The sequence below is a fragment of the Hippopotamus amphibius genome, chromosome 9, assembly GCF_030028045.1.
Source record: "Hippopotamus amphibius kiboko isolate mHipAmp2 chromosome 9, mHipAmp2.hap2, whole genome shotgun sequence".
Lineage (NCBI taxonomy): Eukaryota > Metazoa > Chordata > Mammalia > Artiodactyla > Hippopotamidae > Hippopotamus > Hippopotamus amphibius.
In genome coordinates, this window is record NC_080194.1 from 62,592,068 (window position 1) to 62,600,715 (window position 8,648).

The 8,648-nt window shown below is 44.9% G+C and overlaps 1 pseudogene; it reads right to left on the minus strand.

The window, feature by feature from the left end:
- Positions 1-5,145: 5,145 nt before the first annotated feature.
- Positions 5,146-6,845, minus strand: LOC130860902 (protein unc-119 homolog B-like; annotated as a pseudogene).
- Positions 6,846-8,648: the final 1,803 nt, after the last annotated feature.

Genomic DNA, 8,648 nt, shown 5'->3' on the forward strand with positions numbered 1-8,648 from the left:
CTTGGCCAGGCTACCAGAAATAAAATGGAGGATGTGACATCAAATTTTCTGAGTACATTGTTGTCCTGAATAAGATTGAGGTTATGTTAGTAAGGAAGAGGAAAAGAGCCAATATTGAGTAGACGACTAGCAGCAACTATCTCACCATATAATCAGAAAATCATAGATACTGACAGTTAACATTGCGAAGATATGAACATAACACAACTAAATTTTCTCCACCAATAGAATACAGCACCTTTTTCTTTTCCAATTGAATGCCTCTTGAAGTCAGGTTGAAGTATTATAATACCTAAAAGTTTTTATTTGCTGCCTTGATATGGCTCATAGAGTCCCAAAGTTCTAACAGTTCCCCTCTTCTCACCAGATATGTCTCCTGCCCAGCAGGAAAGTCTCCTCACTCAGCTAGCTCCCTTGTCTGCTGGACCAGCTGCACTCTACCTCAGCCTTGCTACTCTGTTCCCTGTCAATCTATGGAATTATTCAACCTAACCAGTTACATTCTCCTATAGGAACCAAGGAGCCCCTCACCCACTAGTTACTATAAAGCCTACCCCCCACCACCCCCACTTATTCACTCTCCTCCCAAATACAATCCTTATAGCCCTACATGGCCAGTAATGTCCTGCTTCCCTGGCTGTGAGTCTATGTGACTAATAAAAAGCTGTCAATCTTATTTGTCCAGAATTGGGTTGTCCTGTCTTTGATCATCTTGTTTTACTTAGGGTAGGGGAATCCCTCCCTCACCAACAGGGTGAGTAGGAGGTGATCGAAACAGTGGCCCAACAGAAAATTGCTAAAATTTGACAGTTTTGACCTGTAAAAATGAAAATTTTATATGATTCAGCCTAATAACTGGCTTACATTAGTGACCATGCTGTATCAAAACACATAATTTTTTTTTTTTTTTTGTCTATGGCATGTGGGATCTTAGTTCCCTGACCAGGGATCAAACCCATGCCCCCTGAAGAGGAAGTGCAGAGTCTTAACCACTGGACCACCAGGGAAGTCCCAAAACACACATATTCTTAAATCTTGAAATCACTCCAGTTCAACAAGGTGAACATCCTAGACACGTGGAAAGAAACTATATGAAGGAGCCAACATTCCTCTTGCTCTCTCAATAAGAAGGAATTAAATTATTTTCTTGTCCTGAAAAATAGCTGAGAGATTTGCATCTCTCTCAGGAAACAGCAAAAGGAAGCAAATAGAGGTCTACAATGGAATGAACATGATGAACACCTTCCAATTTATGGACCTGAAGACTATCCCTATCTTCAACACTCCACACAAAACCAGATAGATAGATGATTGATGATAGAAAGATAGATAGATAGATAGATAGATAGATAGATAGATAGATAGATAGACAGACAGACAGACAGATAGATAAAGATGATAGATAGATAGATGATATAGATAGATAAAAACACAGACAGGCAGACAGGGATAGAGATCTTTCCAAAACTCCAAGGGGACATCTTCTTGTCTGAAAATCATCTTTAGTTACTTTTGAATGATTCCTTCAGAGAATATAGACAGACACCATCCTGAATGAACTAACAGAGTTTGAAGATCAACATTTCTGCCTTAGGAGAGGTGATGAAAAGTGATCTACCTGATTACAGTCGTCCCTTGGTATCTGGGGGGAATTAATTCCAGAACATCCTCCCATACCTCTGAGGATACCTAAATCTGTGGATTCTCAAGTCCCTTATATCAATATAAAACGGCATAGTACACTTGGCCCCCAGTATCTGCCAGTTCCTCATCTCGGATTCAACCAACCACGTCTGTTGGTTTTGCTGGTTGAACCGATGGGTACGGGACCTGCGGATGTGGAGGGCCAAGTGTACTTAACTTTGAGCATCCTGTATGTAGTCTTGCCTGCGGACTTTGACTTGGGGGCAAATTTAATTTCTGCTTCCTTTTCCAAAGAAGATATGCCAGTTCAAGTATCTAAATGGCTCGTGTGCAAAATAAAGCTACTTTCAGCAGAGAATTGAAAGCAATGTACACGACATTTAAACACGGTTAAGTATTTTCTCCATGAGGAATTTAAAAAACAAAAATTATTTGACTTGTTTTAGCATTCTGAAATTGTGGTTCCATTTTATTCAAAATAATTATAAACAACTTAGCCTCATTTCTTGAGGAACACATTTATGAAAGAGCTCTGCCTCTTGCTATTGCTCAATGTGCTTTTTAAAAATTCATTAAAAAAACATTTATGGAGCGTCCTGCCAGTTACTGGGCTAAGGACAGGGGTTGCAAAAAGGGAAAATGCGTTCAATTATCTGTTCATAAAAGGTGATGTTGTCTTTTTCATCTTTTTTTTTTTTTTTTTTTTACTGTGAAAATCTTTTATTACGGTCTCTTTTGGCAAACTAACATTTTATACAAATAAGTCACCCAGTTTACTTTGGACACAAAGCCAGTACAAACTGAAACGAGGATCTTAGGTGAAGAGGAAAGGGGAGGAAGGACAGATCAGTCATTAACATTTCTTATATTCTGTGAAAAATAGGTATACAGGGAAAAAAATAGACTTTCACAAGTTCAATGACTTTACATGATCCTTTGTACAACAAGGGGTAAATCCACCTCCACCAGATCCTTCTTGTGCCTAAGATGTTCTCTGACATGGAATGTTGAGAAATCATGATTCAACGATTAGGCTCCTACACCAGGTACAGCAGCAACTCTCTGCATTAGGGATCCCCATGCACAGACGAGTCTGTGCTGTGATTCTGAGAACTGTCTCCATTCCCCAACTTCAATGACATCATAGTGACAATGGCCACCAGAAGAAAGTGACTTTACAGAGACAAAAAAGACTACCCTGGGAGCATATCAAGGCTGGCAAGACACACTAAAGCAAGATTCACCCAATTAGTACATTAGACACAGCCTATTAAGTCCATTCCAGAAATGAGTCCCACTTCAACTGAAAAAACAAGCTACTGACACATCAAGAATCCCCAGTCTACAGATAGCCCCAACATCCCCAAATCGCTGCCCCCATGTGAGGATCGGATGGCCCAGAGACTGGGTGTCTTCAGGAAGACCTACGTGGCCCTGAAAACTGCTTTTCCTGCAAGATAGCTCTGAGCTAACACGTGAGGAGAGGATGACCTACTTTATCCCAGAACTACTTTTAGTTATGTCCTCTGTTTATTCTTTAAAACATAGGATAACATAAACCAGGATCTTCTCTGCAGAAGCTAAAAGGATATCTTAGCCCAAAGGCTCCACAGGAAAAGAGAGGCGCTCTCCCAGGAGACTCCAGGGCAGAGGGACAAGAGCAAGACAGGAGAAGGAGGGGTGGAGGCAGCAGGCCCCCCAGCGCCTGCCAGTCTGCTGGAATGTGCTCCCTTCAGGAGCTGCCTCTCAGGTACCAGCTCTGAACAGAGGGCACGGTCTCCCCGGGCAGGTAGGTTTTTCCCTCGCATTGTATCGCCCACAGGTAACTGCTACCAACAGTCCAGATCCCTTAACAACATGGCCTCCTGATTCAACCTCTGATAAGTGCAGCTACATACAGAGAAACTATGACTTCTAATTCGAGTACAAAAGCTTGAATTTCAGACGAACCCTAGTTAACATCCCAGAGTGGTAATGCTTCTCAAGATTTCCTGAGTAGCTAGACACAAGAACCCAGAGTCCCAGGTCCAGAACACCAGATCTTCAGGAGAGGAAGACAGCAAATCCCCATGTTGTTGGGCACAGACCAAGCACTTGGCCTCAAAATGGTCTCCAGTGAGACTAAGGCAAGCTCTTGTGAAGAGGCTACAGCACTGTTCAAGCCAGAATGCCTGTCTCCTCTGCCCTCCTGGCCCTCTTCCCTGCAACAGCTAACACTGCAAGTGAGAGACAGCCCACTAGCGTACCAGACGTGGTCTGCCTGGGACACATTTCCAAGACATGCTCTACTGAGTACAGCTCTAGGCAGCTCCAGAAACCACATCCTAGATAATAATTAAGCATCAAATAGTAGAAAAGCTCTCCTGACTGAGCTTCTATCACAGAGAAAAAGGGGTTATTCTGAAGCTCAGTGAACACAAATCTGTTGAAGGAGCCCCAGTGAGAAAGAGAAGGTGAAGAGGCAGGGCTGCTGTCTGTCTGGCAGCATAGGAGATGGGGCCACACGTAAGGCACCTGGACTGGCAGCCCACTCCCGTTCTGGGATTCACCCGGTCTGGGGGTGAGTAGCCCACCCTGAAGGGAGCTCGCTCTCTTCCTCCCTCGGGGGTTGAGCCAGTGCCAGCACACAGGGCTAACCAGGGTTTTCTCAGTGAGAAAGCTGCCAGTATCTGGCACAGCCCAGACTCTGGCCTGGCACAAAGCACTTGACCAAGGTTCAAGGCCACTCACGCTCTAGAATTCAAACAGGGAGCAACACTGGTCAGTGAAAGCACAGGGACACCTGTGGCAAAGCGCTGGCCCTTCTCTCCTGGGCCCCAACCAGCCTTTCTCCCAAGCACCTAGGGAGACAGCTCTCCTGTCATGGATACCATGTACCTGGGCCCTTCCCACTGCGACCTTTCTACCAATGCTAAACCCTGGCCACAGCAACAGTCTTATCAGAGGGTCAGGAGTTTGGCCTGAGCACCTAAATCCACCCACACAGTCAGACAACGGTAGGGAGCTGAGGCGGGGAGAGTCCATCCAATGAGGGCCTGAGGGATGTGTGAGGATGCTCTTCTGAGAACACGTCTCTCTGACAGGCCACCTCAGCCAATTCCTCCCTTTCCCAACACCCAAAACCATTCCAACTGACAGCCTAAAGGACCAGAATACACATTACTTAGGTCTGACCTGCCAGGATGGTTCCAGGAACTACTTCAGTGCAAAAGTAGGTAGGACTTGAGCCAGATTAATGCCAGGAGCCTGACTATATGATGAGAAGTCTAGACACACATCACACATGCTGCAAGCGCCACTGATTTTTTTTTTTTTTTTTTTGAAATCGTAAATGTTTCATCTTTTTTTTTTTTTAATTTTATTTATTTATTTATTTTTTGGGGGGTACACCAGGTTCAATCATCTGTTTTTATACACATATCCCCGTATTCCCTCCCTCCCTCGACTCCCCCCCCACCCTCCCTCGAGTCCCCCCCACCCTCCCTGCCCCAGTCCTCTAAGGCATCTTCCATCCTCAAGTTGGACTCCCTTTGTTATACAACAACTTCCCACTGGCTATCTATTTTACAGTTGGTAGTATATATATATGTCTTATCAAATCTCCCCACAAGAAGCCTAGGAATAAAAAACCAAACAATGAGGCCTGCTCTGGCCCTGAGACATACTACAGTTCCAAGAGCAAAACTGTCACATTCTGTTTCGGGAGAAACTCAAAAGTTAGGAGCCAGGAGAAGCAGAACAAGCTCATCTTTCCCGTGGAAGGAGAATGGGAAGGCACCGCCAGGCTGAAACCTCAGCGGAACCCCGAGAAGACGGCTGAGGGTCCTGGACGTCGGACAGAAAAATGGCTCCCGCGTAAGACGGCTCCTTCAGCTTGGCAGTCTCGCCCATCCTAGTGCCTCCACTCTCGGCACCACCTCTTCCCTCCACCCCCTTTCAAGGTCCTCTCCAGCTGCTTTAGGAGGATGCACAGGCTGAGGTCAGAGTGTGCTGATGGCGACCCCGCAGGCGAGGGAGGAGTCTTGGCTTCCCACATCGTCCCTAAGCCTACAGGAGAGCCTTCTCTGCCTGGCATAGCTGTGCCCTGAGAGACCCAGCCTCATCAGGACAACCCGGAGGAGCCATGACTACATGAAAATAAACTTTATTTCTTTATCTGGATTCCAGGAGTCTTATCCTAAGTTTTCCTGTAGTACCTCTGCGACCTAAGGGGCAGGGAGAGAAGGGAAGAAAAAATACTGGGGAAGAGAAACACTGCACTGCTTGGCAGCTCTCTTGGAGCACAGGAAACTGCCACCCCGGCCTTGGCTTCCTGGGGCCAGGTTCTAGATGTGTGTTGACAGCAGCTTCAACCACCTCTGTGCGCCAGGACCTTGGGCTGCAGCAAAGCACCTCCCCGTCCGCTCCTGCCAGCAGCTACTGGCCCCCCTTATAGGCATAGTCAGCCTTGTTGTGCATTGTCAGCTTGTTGTCAACAAAGTAGAAGCTGTCAGAACGGGTCTCATAGGGATTTTCAATCATCAGATGAACGACATCCTCAGAAAGCTGGGGAAACTCATTGATATGTTCACAAGTGTTCCTACGGCTGGGGATGCAGAAGCTGAAATCAAAGTTTTTCAGCAGGCGTTCCCGGAAATAGTGCCGCTCAACCATTGCTAAGTTTGACACAGGTTTGTCTCCCCCCGTGAACTCCACCGGGGCACCCACTGGTGCGGAGGCGGAGAAATGCCGATGTGAACAGATAGCACACAAACCGGCCCGCGCTGACATCCACCTCTCCGCCTGCCTCCTCCTCCTCCTCCTCCTGGTCTGAAATGCAAGGTTTGGCAACCTCAAAAAGCACTGTCTTTGTCTCCAAATCTCGAATTTTGAAGCGGGTGAAATCGATACTGTACACGTTGTCTTTGGGTTTACATAAATAATTCTCAGTGACCCGGCGGAGGCGCAGGACGTACCAGAGCCGTGACCGCTGCCCCGGTGCCGTCGTGGGCCGCTTGCTGGGGTGCCTGCAGCCGCGCCTTAAGCCTGTTCAGGACGCCGCCACCCGCCTCCTTCTTCTCCTCCTCGCCAGTCACCAGCCTCCCGGTCGCAGCCTCATCGCTACGCCGCCAAGATCCTTTTTCATCTTTATAATCCTCCAGAGTACCGTATTTATAATAGACACTCCACAGGTTTGTTTGATTGAATTCACTGGGATTGAATTACATTACCGCCAGGATTTTACCAGTACTATTCCTATAAGTTGAGCTCTGGATAGGTGGTCCTAGAAAACCAGGGTCTACTCAGGACACAGAGAAAGCAGGAAAGTGCTGTGGGAGTTATAGCTCACCTTGAATTGTAGGTATCATTTGAGAATAATAGGTAACACTTTATTTGTTAGGAATCTTCAATCTTCACTGCTAGCCCAGAACGATTCACTCAGTTTCCAGAAGGAACACAGAGACAGTGGTCCTTGAGTAGCACACCACTGAGTTGTAAGAATGATAACTTACTACCAGGAACGCCAGTGGACTGGAGACAAACAACTTTGTTTTGGGGTTTTAAGTTATCTGTCAAGATCCTGGATGATAATCCAACCTGCAGGTCCTCAGTGAAGGGGACAACCTGAGAAAAGAGAGCTGTGTGATGCACCGGCCAACATCACAATACACCTTTGCTCTGATTGATTTAATGGCCTCCAACTCAACAAGACCTGTTCCCAAGACAAACACTTTACAGATAAGGCATGTTGATAATTCAGATTTTATATAAAAAATATTTTTATATAAAAATTATTATAGAACAGAAAATCAACATTAAACTGACTAAAACTGATGGAAAGAATGTTTATATCATGAAATATTTCAATGCAGTGGAATTTTTCAAGAAGAGATAAAACACGTGAAGAACTTGACAAAGCATTAGCAATCCTATATTTTACAAAATAGTGAAATAAAACAATATGCACTAAAAGGAAATCTTTCATAATTAATTAACATTTATTGTATCCTGTGACGGGAACGTCTCTTTGAAATGGATGCCTCAGAAATTAAAGCTTAAGACAGGCATGTGCATTACAAAAAAGATAAAAACTTGTCAGGATTTACACTACACTCATAGGTTCCTATTTAATTCAATGGGTTTTCTTCCATTACTACCATTGTTTATTCTGATGCTTACGCTGTCCCAGATTTGGCCTGTGGGAGCCCATTTTAGCTGACTTCTGCAACATTTTGACATGTCTCCATCACTCCTTGGGCACTTCTTTCTTTCTGTCAGAACAAGATATTTATTCCAGCATCATTTTGTACTTTCCCTTTGTCAGCGACAATTGGCACTCACCATTGGCATTTGCCATCTACCTCTACAAAGATTAAATCCTGTTTAGTCAGCTGCTGACTGTCAACGCCCCCCTGAAAGGTGTTCAGGGTGGAGGCTGAAATAAGGCACTCTGAAAAATTGGCAGAACAGGTCTTTAGATAGTTAGATATTTTCAGGAGCCAACTTTATGGGCCCAATTCCTGTATCTCTTCATATCTAAAAAAACACTAAAATCCTTCATGGTGACGACTGCTCCTCGTGACTAGCAGTCACCTTCTTAGTAAACAACATGTGTTGATTGAATGTTTTTCCCTTTCACCAAAGCCACATATATACTGAACTTCGCCCCTGCCTCTTCCCTTCTTACCCACGCCACCCGCCCAAGCTCTGACTCCCCATTCTGTGCCACGGTGGCCTTCCTCCCATGGCAGACACCTACTATTGGCCCCACCTAATGCCTTTGAACTGAATTATTCAGGAAGAGAAAGGAAGGAAAGGAAGAGAAAGGGAAGAAAAGAAAAAAAATAAAGTGGAGAGAAGAGTAAGAAAGAAGTTAATGAGGAAGAAAAAAGAAAAATGAAAGATTTGGGGAAGAAATAATAAAGTCATAAATTTTAAGGAGACCTTAAGAGTATGTATCTAGTGATCCCTAAGTCTGACTAAATATAGGAATCACCCAGAGAACTTTTAAAAATTAAGAACAT